Source organism: Tachypleus tridentatus, chromosome 13 (assembly GCF_004210375.1).
Source record: "Tachypleus tridentatus isolate NWPU-2018 chromosome 13, ASM421037v1, whole genome shotgun sequence".
Classification (NCBI taxonomy): domain Eukaryota; kingdom Metazoa; phylum Arthropoda; class Merostomata; order Xiphosura; family Limulidae; genus Tachypleus; species Tachypleus tridentatus.
In genome coordinates this window covers 233,806,958-233,825,954 of record NC_134837.1, presented here as the reverse complement: position 1 = coordinate 233,825,954, position 18,997 = coordinate 233,806,958, and positions in this window count along the sequence as shown.

The following is an 18,997-nucleotide window of genomic DNA, read 5'->3' as shown; positions in this document are numbered from 1 at the left end:
TACGTTCGTTTAACTCGTCTTGAATACGTTGTGTTAAAACAAGAAGACTGTGTGCAGCCCGTTTATCATCATATGTATTTCCAACAAGTAATAAATACCGCCTGCGGAAGAATCCTCAGCCACTTAAAAACGGTGAAAGACATGGTCATACAACAAACTGTACTGTTATGTATGTATATAGAATTACATGTAGCAGAATACGGTTGTTAAAATATTTGATAGATAACATCAACATTATGTAAATAAATTGAATTTTAAATACTGAAGTACTTCGAGTTATATTATAATAGTATTCTGTATGGTATATGCTTTAGAAACATAATTACAGTGGAAAAGAAAATATATTTCGCTTAGACAGCAGTTACTTTATAAACTTACAACTTTAAAATTATCAGTAAATTTTTATGCATATATTTAACAATAGCATTTTTATCATTTTTCTATACTATGTATACACTATTTATTTAGTTTTCTAGTATTAGGTTGACCAGAAGTAAATGTCGGAATGTTACGATGACATTGAAAGAATACTGAGTAACGTATCGTTGATTGGTTGGTTTAATCCAGCGTTCATCGCTTACAAGGTGTCTTAATTGCTTGCTGTTTCAATTCTACTCAGAGTAAGTTTCACAACCCCCAAGAACTTTCCTATGATTTTTCTCTACGACTTCAAACTTGGACAAAAAGCTATCAAAATTACACAAAACATCCACCAGGCATTAGGCCATGGCTCTGTTACTGTACGCACAGTTCAGCATTTCTGTCTAAATATTTCAACATGGAGATGAAAGTCTTGAAGACCACGAAGGTCGTGGAAGGAAATCATCCTTAAATGAAAACGCATTAAGGGAAACAGTTGAGACAGACCCTCGCACAACAATACGTGAGATTGTAGAAAAGTTAGGCACAAGCAAATCAAGCATTGCCAACTACTTGAGTGCGATTGGAAAGACAAAAAAGTTGGATAAGTGGGTTCCGCATGAGCTGACTAAAGATCAACAAAATCGGCGTTATGAGACCTGTCAAGGATGACACTCCAAAAATTGAACGAATTGGGAATTGAGGTTCTGCTTCATCCACCTTATTCCCCAGACCTTTCCCCCTACAGGTTTTCATTTTTTCAAGCACTTTCACAACTTTTTCAACAATAAACACTTTTAAAACCAGGCAGCTGCAGAAGAAGCTTTTAGGGAATTCATTGACAATGGGAACTCTGATTTCTACAGCAGGGGCATATACAGCATCGTTACACGTTTGCAAAAGTATGTTGAAGCAAATGATGTTTACTATGATTGAAACATGTTTTAAAACACTGGTTTATGATTTTCCAAACTTCGCAGTTCAAAACTGACTTTTATTTCTGGACAACCTAATATATTGTACATATTAGAGTGTTTTGTGTTTTCTATAATTTGATCATTGTGCATTGAATAGAATAATTACAAATAATATTCTGAAATTACTATAAACTTAAACCAAACTCCTTACAACCCACCACTTTATAATGCTTGCTTTATATACTTACTTCGCTCTACTTATCAGAATTGATTATCTGTGAAACTAGTGCACTGCAGAGAGAATAATGAATCAAAGAATTGATTAGGCTTCCACTTACTTCATCGTTGAATGAATTGATTGGTGCATGTGGAACTGAATATGATATACTGCTTAGATTAATTGAGTACATGGTGAAACCTATAAGTTAACTTTGTAAAATCGAAAAGACACGTTTTAATAAACCGTTTATGCTTGTGGAATACAGAATAAAGCATAAATTCATAGGAAGGTTAATTAGTAATAGAATATTAAAGATGTTACTGCTCAACTCTCATATTATGAGTTTTGTCACCGTATTTTCTGTTTTAAAATGATCAAATAGTATAAGTAATTTTTGTACTTTTTTTAAGGAGTAAGGGCAAAAACAACATGGTTAAGTCACCACAACAAGAAATGTATTCGGTGATGTTGTAGATGTCTATTTAACATTTATGGCATTGACTACTATATAAATGGTGTAATAGATATTTTAAAATGATTTTGAATATACAAATTAGCAAGTTCTGTAACAAATACAAAAATACGTAGTTACTATAAAGCATAATGTATCAGAACTATATTTTAACAACAGTTTTAACACAGAAATCCAGGAAAGTATTTAAGAAACAATGGAACTAGCTGTCATTGGTTAAGTAAGTTAACTATAGATTATTTTTCTTCAATGTGTCTCCTAATGTGTCCATTCAGTTTGAAATCAGAATTATTTGAAATTAATATTTTGTCTTCCAAAACTTATTTTCGTTCTATACAAAGCTTATCAGCTGAGCTGAACAACCACAGACAAAATATTTTATGAAACGCTATTTATACATACGTGTGTGATATATTACATTACATGCTATAATTTAAACACCGAAAGATGGCGAAATATTAGAAAATCAATAGACCAAATAACAGTTATTAAAACAATGTATTGCAGGTTATGCTGTTAATATTGCTTTTTACCGCATTTAATTTACACACTTTTGATATCAAACCATAATTAGCACAAAACTAGAAATGTGAAAGAAAACATTCGTATTGAATTTGCTTTTATAACATTTTGACATTGTTTGGAATCACGTACATATTATGATAATATCAAAAATTGATCGTTTTGAGAAGTGTGTGCAACAATTAGTTCTAACTCAACACATTCATACACTCATGTCCTTTAAACTTGTTAAATTCGTGAACTTACAATTTCCAAAACGAAGATATTCCTTTTATCTTATACCATTGGGAAATAAATAAATGTGGAAGAACCTGAAGCACTTAGGTCAACCAGAACGATCTGCAAAATGTTTAACGTGTAAGATTCTATGAACTCGAAATCTTTGGTAAAAGCCGTCCAGGTGTTTGAGGCCACACTATGAGACATAATCAAAATAATCTCTGTCTAGAAGAGTGGCACAACTTTCTTTTATGATAAATCCCTTCAACCAAACAGATGAGAAAGAAAGACCTATATTCTACCGAAACACGTAATAAGTTCCCCAAAATATAAATAACCACATTGTGCTTACAAATTGTTTTTTGCCAGTTTCCCTTAATAAAACAGTTATTAGTGTTATTTCAGATGAAGATATACTGGTCAAGTCGCGAGACAGATTTCTGAACGATTAAGTTGGGAGCTGGAAAACTGAAGTCGTCGTTCACTTGATGGATTATTAAATGTCCAAAGCAAGGAGTTGGACAATATGGACGTGAAAGTCTCTCAAAGAATCTTCTGCTATATAAATTATATTAAACAAGTACAGTCAGTAGATAGGGCACTACCAAACTTTTCGGCATGGAGTTACGTATATAAAAAACATTGAAACCCAAAAATCGAAATCATTAAATAGGATACTTAAAAACCTTCATCCTAAATAAAATTTTTAACTATAAATAAACTAACTCATCAAAAATAAGGTAATTTTAGGCAACAAATTATAATTTATTGATTACCTAGGACTTGCCTCCATCCAAATTATTTGTTTTATGTACAGGTGAATTAACATAATACATTAGACAAATGCATCCATGCATGTATGGCCCAGTACACACACCATATGATATTTTCTGTGTTTTTAGACGATTCTATTATTAGATAATTATAAATAAAGATTTTGAATTTAAAAAAGTTTTTTTTATGTTGATTATCAGAAGATGTATTGCATTTCATCTTTCACTGGACAATAAATTTTGACCATTTCGAAACTAACATAATAAATGATATAATTTCATAAGTTAGTAGGTATGGTAAAACTGATTTTAACTAGCCTCATAAAATTAAACCCTGATCTCTTTTAGGATGCCCAGTATAAAAAAATGATTACACTATGTAACAAAAATTTTACTTTCTCTTGTTTCTGAGCAGAAAGTGTTATTTCCCAATTGCTTACGTCTAAAGTAAATGGAAAATACCTATTTTTTCTTTTCAAACTTTGCTTTTCTGACCTTATGAGACATGATGGGAGACCATATTTGGAGGCTTATACGTAAAAGTGATTTATATTACAGTCGCAAATCTCGAAAACTACTCACTTCTAAACATTTTTATAGTTATAGCATGATTCAAGTCAAAACTGAAAATTACAGATTTTAAGCGAGTTATCCTTGAATGGTTGTATAAAAAGTTGTACTTATTTCTCAAGTGCTTATGAAATGTATTTACTATTAGACATGATGTTAAGTTAATTATTTTGTTTGAAAGTACTTTGTTTTTGTTTTATGCAAGAATGAAAGGGGTAACTTTTAAATCAAACACGTTATATATATTCACAGGATTAAGGTGATATTTTAATTTATTTTAGCAAATGATGTTAAAAGGTTTACTAAAAAATTAATCTAGAAAATGCAAGAACAAGTAAGTTACAATTTCTAGCATGATTTATTTGCTATTCTACTACTCAAATGACGTCAGAAAAGAAAGTATACTTTATCTGTATAATATCGAGAAATGATATATTGTAAAGCTACTAAAGACGATGGCCGTTTAAGAGTACTACTATAAATTCTAGTGCTCAAATATAGTGTTTTCTATATAAACTCTGGTTAATGAAACTCCTTCTCATTTACTAAGATAAACTATAGCAAACATACCAATGAAACACTTAACAAAAACATAAGTTATAATAATATGTATAAATGTTTTAAAGGTGCCACACTGTTCGGTTTTATTGTTTTATCTTAATTTTAAATTGCTGAAATTTTTATACGATGTTCGTTTGCCGTGGATTATTACTATTGAAACTTTTTACCAATCATCTTAGTCCATAAGTCAGTATAAAACGTTTATAGTCGCAATAGAGAAAGACAGAAAAATTCCATTTTTATCACTCCAATATCAGTCCGACAGAAAAAAATAACCTTATTTTCTTAAGAATTACTCCTGAAACAAAATATATTTTTTCTCAGAAAATACAATGGTATTCGAGTAAACATAAAGAGTTTCCCTGCTACTATACGAAACCCCTAAGGCTCCCTATTCTAAAGATTGTGTTCTTTTGGCTCTACATCATTTATCAGTTCGCTATAAGAATCTTTATCTTTGAAAAGTCTTTGTAGATACATATTTCTCCAGTCATTCCAATATCGAAATATCAGGATATCACCATGAAACAAATGCATAAGTAGTTTCAGGGCTTGTATCTGCAGCGACACCTAACTACCATATACAAATCATCAAAAAAGTTTAAATAATGCTTTGCAACCTCCTTTTATATCTGAAGAAATTTCTCCTAGTTCATCAAAATCTTAAATAATTCAATATTAAGATTGCAAATGACAAATCTTGACATATTTAAAATAAAACAATGTTTTTTTTTTTTCTGCTGCAAAGTATCAACAAAAAGTTGTATTGTAAAATAGTTTGATGACTTAAATAGAATATTTAATTATTTTACTTTAAATATGGTATTACGATTTCCACTTTTCAGTGTTCTGAACACAATATTTTCTTCTCAGTCTTAGCTGGAAGGTTATTCACGTCAAAGTAATTAGACTAAGTAAAGCTATTTTTTTTAAAAAAATAGGTCATTCACTGTCTAATTTACGTATTAACCGCTTCTTACATTTGTTACTGGCATTAATCATATAGAAGTAGACTCATTAATCTGTCGCACATACGTTATGAACAAATGCGCTAAAAATGCTAATTTTGTTAAAAAAAATATACGGTAAATTGCAACTTTGTACATTTACAGAAGGGATTTCGATGTGGGACTGTAAGATTAGCTATTGTAGCATAAGGAGAAAGTTTAGCCACCAACCATTAGTGACAGAGCAAGAAAAAATTCAACTGAACATTTTCACAAAAGATCTCAGAACCGTTTCTTTTTGACAGATTATTTCAAGAGAGCTTAGAATTCAATGATATATCCAGCATTTTTCTTGCTTAGTGCAACCACCAGGTCTCTGTATAGATAACCATCTTTGGAATGAGCTTGGATGTCACATTCACTACTATAATCCTTTGCTGAGAGAGCCAATTACAGATCATATTTTTTCTTGAATTGAGTATTTTAAAATTAGAATCCTTCTTATGTATTGTAGAATACAGGTCATACTATTATTACGACAAAAACGATCCGTCCTGTTATTGTGTGGTGTCCTTACAAAGTTGTTATGTGAAAAAAAAATTGAACATATGACTACATATGCTTTAAAGTGCCAAAATACACTATTTTATAAGCACTGCAATTAATTAACATGAAAGAAAATTTGACATCCTCTAAAGTATTTGCAAGCATTAAAAACAGTCTAAATGCAAATTACTTTTGCTGGATTTCATGTTGATAATTGCAATAAGTGTCTATCAAACCTAACTTGAAAATATATTTTCCTATTTAAAAACGACTGTATTAACGACTGCTGGCTAAGATAGCGGCTACAATGACGCGGTGGTTGTACACTCATGTAACCGTATCTAAGAATATAAAATTGACCTGTCTTGGCTGTGTTTTGGTGGACTAGTATTTTGTAAAATCAATCACTTTTTAGTTATAATATAGTATATATGTATATACATTATTACTATTTACAAATAAAATTCTAAACTCTCTTTTCTCAAAACATGGAACAGTATAAAAAGGAGTAAAGCAAACAATTACCTCTTCTAGCTATGACCTTTGTTCTCAGTTGCTGCTTGCCGAAAGTTACTTTATCGGCTCTCTTTAATATAGAAACCATCTGTGACTAAGATAACAGATGACTGACTATCTACTACGGTCTTTAGATAGATGCTAATTATTGAATTCCATTTTATTCTCCTCTCAACCTCTAAATTAGTTACCTAGACTAATTTCCATGGATTATCATTAATGCCAGATGTTTATTCTACATGCGAACATTTGAAACCTAGTGGTGATACTTTATTTCAGGGATGGCTGTATAGAAGTTATCCTCATTTTCTTAAGCACCTTTTAGATAAACCTATGCTTAGTTGGTGTCTTTGTGGTCAGTAAAATTGGTTTGTCACAATTCAAAAGGGAAATGACTCAATTATGAAATATATATTCTTCATTCTGCATAGTCTTAGTGAAAAAAATTGTTTGTAAGTGCTGTTGGTTTTTTCAATGCTGCTGAAGTTTGTAATATGTAATAGGGTCTAATGGTAGTGTATTCATGTCTAGTCTTAAATGGATGTTTTGTATTTTTTCATCTTATTTAGTTGTGTAGCACTCATATTGATCATTGGTAGAAGTTAATATATGGTGGAATAAATAAAACTCTAGTATATCAGAAAGCAGCAAGTGATGGTTCTTAGCTCTATATACTTTTATACATTTCTGAGAATTGGTGCTTTCGGCAATGCTGGCTAAGCTAATGTGGTTGTTAAGTATATTTATCTTTCAAAGATTATCTCTTGGTGCGCTACTATTTCTTTTAAAATGATCGTAGTACCTGCAAAGAAAGGAAGTGGTTTCTCATCATCAACATGTCTATGGTCCAGTGTGAATGACATGGATGTGACTTTGGCAGGATTAATTACCATTTTCATGCCATTGCGATAATTGTCCACCCTTCTAAGAAATGACTGAATCATGTTTTCAATTTCAGTTTAAGCTTTTTTAGAACCTTTTCTGTATACCAGTAAGTTGTCAGTAAAGGTTAATACACCGTATCTAATTGGACTATCGAGATGAACTAGATCAATAGTGTACATGCAAAATGAACTATAGAGACAGATAGCCCTTGAGGCAGGCCAGTGTTTATGGTGATCCATTCTGGTTACCACCTTCCCTACCTTTTGATTCGTACCCTAGTAGTAAGTACAGCTACAATCTAACTTACATGCTAATTGGTGGCTAATCTGAGAATTATGTTTACACAAGAGGGCAACTGGACTCTATGATATGAATTAGAAATACAAAGCTATTACCAAAGTGCTCTGACCAGATCCATAGCCTTAGTATTTACCAATTATGAGACTATATTATGGGTCCAAGTTTTTTTCTTTTTGATACCTGAAAATTCGCCTTTAGATGTTTTTATGATTCTGTGTATTTCATCTAAACTAAAGATGGCTTCTATATTTGCCGTAGTTGTAGCACCTATAAGTACTGCTGTAGCTTGTACCTCTCTTGTGTGGCATCACGCACTTTGTCTTATTCTCAACTTCATGAAGTGGTTCACTTTTGTCAACATAAATTACTGAAATTACCATGTATTTTTTATTATCATGTCAGCTGCAAACAAGTAGATGTAGAGAATTGAGTACTTGTAACATTAACCTTCTTGTACAACTTATTTTATTTCAGTTTTATTTTTACTCAAGCACAAAGCTACCCAATGGGCTATCTGTGTTGTCCCCACCGTATTGAAATCCGGTTTCTAGCTTTGTAAGTCCTCAGAGAAATTGCTTTGGCATTGTGGGTATAGTTTAGAGAAATTAAAAATAAACAGATGATTAGTCTACCTAATAAGTAAAATTAAAGTAACTTGCCTGTTAAGTTTTCTCTCCTGCCTATAGCACAAACCAGAAACCATACAGCAATAAACCTGGTAAGTAATTAATTCCTATATAAATGGACTTTTGAAAGCGAATTAACTATCTTATATCAGAACAATTTTAAAAACTAATTATGTCTTTATAGTCCATATCGCCATCTCTGGCCATACTCTCTTATGTATAGCTACTATATCAGAAGCACACCACTACAATCATTTACTGTAATAGGACAATGATTTTCAGACATCAATTTCAACAATCCTAAAGCACAGAAATGCATGGGCGTTGCATCTGACGACTTGACAAATATATATTCATACGGAATTGTATGAACTAGTGTCATTTCCAGCTGCTACAACTATGCAATGTTTTTCAACTAATATGTTATGGAAGCTGTTGTTGTTTTCCTTTAGCAAAGCCACATCAGGATATCTGTTGAGCCAATCGAGGGAAATCGAACCCCTGATGTTAGCATTGTGAATTCGTAAACATACCGCTGTACTAGCGGGGGACGTGTTGTGGAAGCATCTAGTGTGTACTTTATTGTTTCTCATGATCATATTGCGTAATACTGTTTGGGACACGTAGACTACAACTGTCCTATGTGTTTGAGGAGGCTCACTTGTTACAAGACGCCACGCTTTTCTTAGTACGACTGGGGTACGACTTATTGCAGGTCTCTTGATGGATGATTCTGGTAGCCCAAGATGATCAGTTTTTCTTTGTTTCCAAAGATAAGAGATATTTCCATCTTAGACACTTGAATTCGCCGTTACGAACACATCTTTTTTGAACTGAATGTATGAATACTTTGAATTGAACAGGGCAATTACACTATCTTCCTAAAAAGTGATCAATGTTCAACGGCATTACACGAAGAAAAGATATAATTTAAACTCAAAACCTATGTTTCGCTAAAAATACAGATGTTAAGATAATATTAAAGCTAGTAAATAATTAGTAATTATGAGTTCTGATTAAATTGTAGAAATAAATAAACATACAACTGACTTTACAATTTCAAAGTGCATTCTGAAAAATAACATTACATGGCCACACTACATTAGTTGTGGATGTAATGTTTGCTGATTTGCATATATAAAATAGCTTTAATGTAACGTACTACACCTTCAGTACACTTACATTTGTTTAATAGCATAAAAGTGTGCAAAAGTATAATTATCATTTTATCTTTTATCAAACACATTATCTGATAAAACTCACATATTAAAGGTTATGTCACATTATTTTGTTTCCTAACTGCAAACTGGTGCTGATAATTTGCATATCAGCTTCAAGAAATAATGAACTTCAGTTAATGCATATCTCTTCTAATTTATACAGTAAGTATGCATAATGTACAAAATATCAGCTTGTGATCTAAGCTCATATACGCTGACAATATTAACAACAAAATATTTGATCATATGTTGATTACTCTTTGGATAAAGGGTACTGAAAAAACACTTTTGAAATATGATTGAATTTTGACCAATACACCTAAACCAAATACTCCACTTAAATACATATAGTAATTTTTGTTTAAATATTTAACTGATTGCAATTTTGTGGATTTTTGTATACAATACAAGATTTTTCTTTTTAAATTTTAGACCTTGAAGAATTACATTATAATTTTATTATTACATTATAACAAACAAGATGTACATTCTGTTTAGTTATTTGTAGTTAAACATAAAGCAACACAATAGGCAGCCTGTATCTATGTTATGTTCACCACGAGTATCAAAACCTGGTTTTACTAAGCAACCAAAACACCGCCGAGCCACTGAGAGGCTTCTATCTTTGTACTTCGTATAATAACGACTCTGTTGTATATTGTGAAAAACTCTGTAATCACAAATTATTCTTTCATTTAAACTTAGAAAATTAAAATTTGGAAACTGCCTTATACTTTTTCAGCTGCAGCGAATTGTTTTTTCTTTAGTCAAAGATGAGAAAGACTTGTGTTTTGAGATTTATCAGGAGAGTAATTAAACAGGAAAACAAGAATAAATTTGCAATATATAGAGGTGAAAATGGGCAGAAAACTGTTTGTTGTAAATGTGTTATTTTTTACATAAAGTCAATTTCGAGAGTTACTGAGCCTCACAATAGCACTGTCTATGAATTGAAGAGATTGAATAACGAAGTTTCTATGTACGTTCCGTTAGGAAATTTCAGATGAAAAAATAAACGTTCAGATCTAGACTAAGGATAAAAAAGCAACTTATTCAATGAACATTGCGTCTTCCTCAGTTTACAAATGTATGATAGAAGGAAAAATACAATTAATTATTAAATCTCTAATGAAAGTGGAAAATGTTACAAAGTTGAGACAGAAAAATGTATTGTTTGTATAAACCCAAATTACGCAAGTCTCTTTTTTGAACCAAAGAACAACATATCTAAAGAAGAAAGAAGCAACATTGTACATATAATTGACAAAATATAAATAAGTGCAAAATAATGAAAAATTAACACTTAGCATGTGAAAACTATTTTCATGTTTGCAATGTGGTATAAAAAGTATGACAAATTAAACTGAATATAAAGTTAAAATATAAAAAAACTGAATATAAAATATAAGATATTATAACATAAAAACTGAGAAGAAAAAGCTGAAACTGTAGCAGTGGTTAGATCAGAGCATTGTTTGTTGTTTTTTTTAATTTTGCACAAAGCTACTCGAGGGCTATCTGTGCTAGCCGTCCCTAATTTAGCAGTGTAAGATTAGAGGGAAGGCAGCTAGTCATCACCACCCACCGCCAACTCTTGGGCTACTCTTTTACCAACGAATAGTGGGATTGACCGTCACATAATAACGCCTCCAAGGCTGAAAGGGCGAGCATATTTGGCGCGACGGGGATGCGAACCCGCGACCCTCGAATTACGAGTCGCACGCTTTAACGCGCTTGGCCATGCCGGGCCTAGATCAGAGTATCTGCAGTAATGGAAGGTGGAAGAAAAACAACAGCAATGTTCATGAGTTAAAACTTAAATGCTGCCTAAAATTATTCATTTAGAGCTAATCATATCATATGTGCTGATTCATCGGAAGTAAAAACCAAACCAAAGCTGTCTTCAGAGTCTGAATATTTTTTAAATTGTAATTAAGCACAAAACTACATAATAAATTTGCCGGACTCTGCCTACTATGGGTATTGAAGCCTGAATTCTAGGTCCGTAGACATACCGCTGTACTAATGGACCAGAATAATTTAAAGCGTAAACTAGAATATTATCTTTACAAGTACAAGTTATGTTATCGAAAAACAGTTAAAGAATATCACAATTGGTGTTTGTGCTGAAAACACTTGAGAATATTGCTGAGAATAGAATATAAGATGAAAGTATAAATCACAAATAAGGCTATATAGTTTTGTTTAAAAAGGTGCTTATCAATGTAAGAAAAATAGTTAGGAGGATCACACACATAACTACGTTAGGAAATACACGAAGAAAGTAGCAAATCGTAATTAAAGCTACAAGAATGTCAGCTTTAAAAACTGGACTGTAAATGAAGGAAGATGTGAAAGAAAGGTTAAAAGATAAAGAAAGTATAGTGTTCTAGAAGGAAGATTTCAAGATTATAAAGTATTTTCAAAATTTGTCTATGACCAAGAGTGAAAACAGATGAATCATTTTGTAGAGATGGGGACGGAATGAAAAGCTACTTTTTAATAACAGCTGATAATCTAGAAGTAGTAATTTGACTCTAATGTTTCCATTACAAAGTTTAACTAGAATTTATGAAACCAAAGAACAGTCATTAAAAGATAGAAGTTGCTGAGCCTAACAATATACACATTTATGTTTTTCCCGTGAGACATGATAACTTAACAGTTCATGTCGTTCTGAATATTTAACGTAATTTTAGAGTAAGTTTCAAATGGTTTTATATATATGGCAATTGAAGCTTTAAACAACCGACTTGGGAGGAATATTAACTTTAGTATTTTTAGGCAAAAATAAAGATATTTCTAAACTAATGTTAACAGTTTTACTGATTTCAATGAACGCTGTACTGACAAACAGAGAAGTTTGTTCTTTTACGTTTAACATTTTGTAAATGATAACTTAAATGAGTAAACACACTGAAAATATCTTGGTAAAATAACCTGAAAATTAATTTTTAACACCTACAGGTTTAATTAAGTTAGCGTTACTTACCACATGAGGTGAAACCTCAACACTCGATCTGAAGTTTCAACATTTTCACATAAAAAACTTTGTACTACACTTGGCTAAATATCGGAATAAATAAAAGGTTACCTTTGAATTTATTTGAAAAATATATATCACAAGGTTTATATTAAAAATACCTAAAATTTTAGGTGACTTACTAGTTTTAATTTAGAGAGTTATAACAATGGCATGAGCATTAGTGTTTGCTGGCTTTGTGAGCTGTATATAAAATAAAATTAATTGCAGCTTGGTAATGTGAGGTTTGATAGATGATATTGAAACAACCCGATAGATGATATGAGTAGCAGAGACAAATATGATAATTCAACTGTCTTAGTAGTCCGTTTTCAAAATAGTGTTTATGTCAGATACCCTGTGGATATCAATTTGAGTGAGAAAAAATTAACTTGACACTTGTAAAGGATATACGTATGTATGTGATTAAGGGAAGTAAAGCACACTGTATACGAGAATAGTCAATTGGACTAAAATAATGTGTGTTAGAATAAAATCGCTATTAACCTAGTGAATAACTAATGTTTCAAAATAAAGCAAAACCAACACAATTCTACCACTTGTGTAAGATAAGATAAACTGGATGGATACCAAGTTCTGATGCCAGTAACATGGCTAGAAAAGATTTATGAATAGCTATAGTATCTAACACTTTGTCTGTGTTTGATTCGGCTCAGAAGTACACTATCATGGAAAGAGCTTTGCAAGTCCTTGTCAGAAAAAAATAAAAGTGGGTTAATAAGCAGAGCTCAACTACACGTAGAGATAGCTGACTGTATTGCTTAATAAGCATTTATTTCTATACATGGCAGCTCGTTCCATTATTTTATTCAGAGTAAATCAGAAAACTTTGAGAAACAAGCTTAGTTAAGGCTCTAGAAAGATCTCGATAATAGTCCTGGTGAGAATTTTCACTTTATGTATCATTTATCCAGACGGAAACTACTCTTCATAATATTTATTGAAATTAAAATTAGCCTGAAAAAGAAATCGGTTGGATTAAATTTAGTTCTAAGAATAATTTCGCATGGTTCTTAACATTGAAGTTAAAATTCTGTATGTCTCTCATCAAATTACGTCGAATATAATAACTTTATTTGTTTTCCTCTTACAATACTGTAAGGGACTGATAAAAAATAAAATGACATTAGTAATTTATAGAATTATAAACTCACAGCAATTTGGTGAATAAATGTGTCTAATTTAGAAAATAAAATTAAAATGTGTTTGAAAAGCTAGTGATTCTTTATGAACTTCAATGCTAAGTTTAAAGTTGGAAGAGATGTTTTATCCAGAAAATTTTTAAAAAACGAGGAATACACAGATTACAAAAACTTTAAACGTTGAACAGAATAGAGAAATTAAAAACCTATAAAGATTGGAAAAAAGAGAAGTTTAACAAATTTAGTTTTTATTGTCACATTTGAGCACGAAACTAGTTTTTAAACTTATAGGTCAAAAACGCTGCTACAATCAAACAAGAGGCAGTTTTAAGAGCTGTTCTAGGATTTCAAGACAACTCTACATCTATTGAGCCACAAAATAGGAATGCAGTGATGTTCAAGAATATAAAGTAAAAAAGTGAAACGCGAAGGAAAGAAATATGAAATTACAGATCTCAAATTAATTTGGATAAGGACAAGAAGAAATAGTAGAGAACAAAAAACAAAGCAGGATAGGCTTACAGCAGCCATATGGGGAGAATAATAATAATAATAAAGAATAAGAAGAGGCTCTCAGTGAGGATGACAAACATGGCTGTGTCATAGACTGAAAATGTATGTAGTGCAAAAACACATTGAATAAGAAACGATAGATGGATGGAAACAGCAAGTACAGTGTAAACTAATAAATAAAGAGTAATAAATAGTTAGAGGAATAATTTAAAAAAATTAAACAGTAAACAATAATGGTGAGGGTAATAAAATTACTATAGATACGTTTATTTAGAGTGAGATAAAACGCAGTGCCATTAAAGAAGTTTGGAAGAAATCGTTAATAAGCTAACTGATGGTTTGAGGGTCTGGATTAGTATCAGAAATTAACCTGTATAAAATAACTGTTTTAGAATGTAAGTTTAGTGGTAAATAACTGTTAACATGACTAATTAGACACACTTATTACTTGAAGCTTTCTACCAGGACACAGTTCCTTCTATATATTATTTAAACTTTTATGAACTGGACACAGTTAAAAGAAGTCACGCGAAACATTACCATTTTTCCTTACGCTGTTGAAGGGTACAGATTTTTTATAAACGTACAAATATGACATAATCGATGCTAGTTTGCTAAAGGTTCTATACGTCCCATTGAAAGGTTTACTTCTCATGGATTCAAAAGTAGAATTTACTGTAATAAATATGAGGATCTTGGTAACAAATTTGTGATTTAAAAATAATTTCCAATAAAGTATCTTTATGAAATTTAAACAGTTTTAGTCTTGTTTCCTGATAAGGTTGTTGTCAAAATAAATGGGCCTGTAATTAAAGTACCAATAAATTACTTAAATAACAACCAACTTGTAAAGACAAAGATAAAAAAACAGATGAAAAATGTTTTTATTAATTTATTTCCGTAAATATATGACGATCATCTACTGAACTACCTGTAATCCGACTAGTGAGAACAGGATTTGTTCAAAACTGCAGTACCCACAGCAACAAGCCGTGTAATTTGTTACTTAATATTAGCTTAATATGCTTTGTATTACAACTTATATAAATTTTGTAAATATTTCTAGCTCTGTGGGACGAGTATGTCACTATCTGAAAAATATACTTTCAACAACAATGATAACAAATGGTTTCTGTTTTACTGGAACAGTAAAAGAAATCAGAAACTCTGTCATTCCTACCTGATAACGATAAAGAACAATTTCTGTATTCGGTGAATTAGAAGGTTACCACTTTCTCAATGTTCTTATTATATGATTTCTTTGTTTATAATTAAGCACAAAGCTACACATTTGTGCTCTTCCCGCCACGGTTATTGAAATACAGTTTCTAGCGTTGTAAATTCGATAACATACCGCTGTACCACTGAGAAGCTAAATTATATGATATGGTTTGCTACTCTCATAAAAAAATATCGAGAGTTATAAAATAAAGACGAAATATGAAAAAACAAATATTGACAAATAAGATAAACCCTGTAAAGATTTCTTGTAAAAGTATATAAGCTAAACAGAAAAAAAATATATGGGAAAAACTTAAGCCTTTTATACATTGTTGTATTTTCGAATTTAAATTAAAAGTTATCATCATTTTATTTTTGCTCAAGCTAATTTCTTTTAATTTGTGTCTTCATAGGGCTTGTCTTATATCATTACCTGGCTGTTTATGTATTTGTAGCACGTTTTGATCAAAGAACAATTTTTTGGTTTTATTTATTTTTTCAAAACTAATTAGAACTAAACCTGCAACTAAAGTGGAATTAAAACAAAACCTATAAAGGAAAGTTGTTAACACCGTTTTCTCGCTTTTGTTGTTTCTTTCTTTTTTTTTCTTTGAGATAACATTTATATGGGTTTTCATATATAAATGCATCAAATATGAAATATACAAAACAGCTACAAAAAAGGAACACGTAAGACATTCCTTAGGTCAAGGACAAATCAACTACATGTAACATAATACAGTAAACTAAAAGCTGTAAAGATCGAGCACATTAAAACAAAGTCGTTAATTTTAGTCATGTACAAAATCAGGTTGATGTGGTATGATTCAGCCAAATATACAACTAGTTCTTTCAAAGTAGTGATCAAATATATAAAAAAACAACTAATGCTCTGAATCAACTCATTATACTTATATATTCTTCCTAAATGTATATATGTTCTTCCAATTTCAAGTATTGTAAACTCAGTAATAACTTTTATAAAAAATGCATATTCCCATAAAATATCAACAAACGTCTAACTGTTTCAAATTGAGTATTGCAAGAGGTAGAAAGCTCCATATTATGTCGTTTTATACAAAAATGCTTAATTAAAAGTTAAATTATAAACATTACACGTTCCAGAAGTAAAAACAAAAGTATCAGAAAAACTTATCAATGAAAAACATCATCGTATTGTCTGTAGGTTTTGCCATCCGATTACAAGTTAGAACGGGCCAGACATGATCTATTGATTAAGGCACTCGACTCGTAATCTGAGTCACCCTTTCTACCGTGAGGACGTTATAATATATTAGTCAATCTCACTATTCTTTGATAAAAGAGTACTCCAAGAGTTGGATGTAGGTGGTAATCACTAGCTGTCTTCCCTCTTGTCTTGCGATGCTTAATTAGGAACGGCTAGCATAAATAGCCCTCGCGAAATTGAAAAAAGAAAAAAACAAGATAGAATTTCACAAGTTTCTAAAACTTCTAAAAAATTCCAGAGAACAAGAAACATATAGTTAGGAAGAATTTTACAACAAAAATGATCAAATCCATTAAAAACCAAAAAAAAAGATGTGAGTTTTAGGCAAACTCCGCAGTTAGAAACAACAATTTCTGTCGAACAGGATGTTTCTTAATTTTAATACCAGAGAAATTCAAACTACATTTCATGTTCTTAAAGAGAATTCAAGATACGATAACCTATGTTAAGAATGAACCCTTCAAAACAGATTATATTTCTTCTAGTTTAAACCAACAAAATATACCATACTAATTCCGAAAACAAAATATTCGCCTCTGAGGCTTTCACTTGCAGCATCTAAAAGCACCCAATGCTCTAAGCACATTACAGCAAAATGTTGTCTACTTTAAATAATACATACCTGGACCATTAAAATGTAAAGGAATGTCCTGAACCTAAGAGGCCCATTAGTAACAGTCAATATCCTAACTATCAAATTACTCTTGCTGTTCCAAATTCCAAAACACATTCATTTACGTTTATTCCAATTAACTGAACCCCTAGATGCTCTTTCATAATCGTTACATGTCTACTGAGAAACAACAAAAGAATCAGTACCTGTTGCAATGATACATTTTCATGCCGAAAACAAGAAAGTATCTCAAACGTTACTACACCTCAAAGGAATACCCTTTATAAATGGATTGCTCGTCAATGCTTCCCGAAAACGTTCAGCACATAAATTACAAAACAAATAAAAATATTTCGCCTAAAGTAAAGTTCATAAGAATAACCCTTCCTAAAATAAAGTAAACAATCCCGCTTAAAGTAAAGCCTAAAAAGTTCACTCCAGGATAAAATTAAAGCCTACAAATGGTAACTCTTTTTAAGGTTGAACTAGCAAAGTACAATGCAGCCTAAAGTCATAAAACTGATAAATATCCATTCTTTGTTAATAAAGAAAGTACAACCCTTTCTAAATTAAACCTGATAAAGTAAACGGTTTAAACTGTAATTGTTTGTATATAAATACATAGTGTTCCATAAAATCGTTTTTCTTTCCAGGCTCAGTCCAACTGAGAAGATCTGGTATTGAATCAAAACCCACTTAATATGGCTTATGAGAAAGAAAAGATAAATCTGAATTGCTATTTTTACATACCTGTGATTTCGAACCTCATTGGACAAATTAAGAGGGATGTTGTCAAAAATAAAACATCTACATCCAACCAAATATAATATTGGCTAAAGTAAAACCAACAAAATAAAACTCCATCTAAAGTAAAGCCAATAATGATCTAGTATGCCCATATTAGAGCAAACAAAGGACAATATTTTAAGCATTAAACCTGAGCTGAGAAAAAATAATTTATTTTAAAACAAAGTCAAAAAACACAACAGTGCTTAAAATAAAGTAGACAAAAGTCATATATGTGTAAAGTAACACCGACAAAGGTCAATCTTCCCTAAGTACTGACATACAAAAAACTGCTTAGTAATACAACCTTACCTTTCCCTATAGAAATATTCATGTAACACATTCCTATGCAGTGACAGAAAAAAACTACCAAATCCTATCTAATCAATAACGAGAAATAGGTGTTTATGATAAACCCAATCAAATACAGCATCTGTTCTTTTAAAACAACCTGTGATGATTAACTGAAGTAAATAAGATAATCATAGCAGATACTCTCAGTACTAACGTAAATGCAAAATCTTATAACAAACAGCCAACAAAGTACCTGCCCTTCAGTTATTTAACAAAACGTGTCTACAACGATTAGGAGCTAAAACCAATGAACCGAAATCAATTTCTTCTCTGCAAACATAAACTTCAGCAAATGAAGATACTCCTAGAAAACTGAAGTTAAAAACAACTCATAAAATTCAAATATAAAACAATCAATCACTGGTGATATCTTATTAGACATACTCTCGAACGCATGTAACACGTCATCAGCTGTAAACGGA